This window comes from Chiloscyllium plagiosum, unplaced genomic scaffold, assembly GCF_004010195.1.
Source record: "Chiloscyllium plagiosum isolate BGI_BamShark_2017 unplaced genomic scaffold, ASM401019v2 scaf_98962, whole genome shotgun sequence".
Taxonomy (NCBI): domain Eukaryota; kingdom Metazoa; phylum Chordata; class Chondrichthyes; order Orectolobiformes; family Hemiscylliidae; genus Chiloscyllium; species Chiloscyllium plagiosum.
Genome location: NW_025203268.1, coordinates 1 through 979, shown reverse-complemented (window position 1 = coordinate 979; position 979 = coordinate 1).

Sequence of the window (979 nt, the reverse complement as noted above, 5' to 3'; positions counted from 1 at the left end):
TTTCTCAAAGCAGAGGAAAACAAATTTCACAATTGTTAGAATGTATTTGAAATTTTTGTTGTCAGTTTAGAGTGGATATTAACAAAACAGATTGCACTGGCTGTGCCGTAGATTGGCAAGACTGGTCTCATAGCAAGTTAGCAAAGCGATGAAGCATCGGAAAGGTTTCCTTAGACATCGATGAATGTTCAAAAATCACATAAATTCGCAATGAAATCTTCAACAACACAAATGGGTGCTTCTTACCCGTAGTTGTCAAAATGAATTCCACACCCGCAACACAGACTTCCATTTGTGATGCTAGAAATATTTAATTGCATGTTTACACATCCATTGAGGATTATGGAATTTCAAGAAATGCAGGACACACCAACGCTCTGTCAATGAAGATTGATCGAAAATAAGTCTTTTGAGCTTCATCTGAATGAAATAAGGAGGTTCCAACTTAAGCCCTGTCATTGTGCTGTTGAGTTTGTCAAAATTCACAGTCAGCTATGTACAAGGTGAAAGAATTCATCAGTATGTGATGGTTTCAAATATTATCAACTTGGACCAAAAAGCTTTGCATTTTGTGCCCATCGACCCACCATGAACCAATCCTATTTTTGCGCAGAAGTTGTAGTCGGAGCCTTGTAGGTGTGATGGCGGAGTGCAGAAAGTGAAAGGTTATGCCACTAATACAGTCACATGACATCCCATGGTCATGTGATATATTTGAGAGAAAGTGTAATGGAGATATGTAGCTGTTCATTCCCAATCATGGCTACTTTCTCGACCATTCTGAGTTAATCTTGCAGAACCATAGTTCATATTTCATTTAGACAGATCATAAAAGTATTGTCGTCAGTTTACAGAAGATATTTTCATGACAGAGTTGTGATAAACTGATGAGATCATGTGATGTAAATTTCTAAGGCACTGTTGAATGTCAAACCAAGTCAGTAAACAAAAATTGGACTTTTTTCTGTAGATATAGATG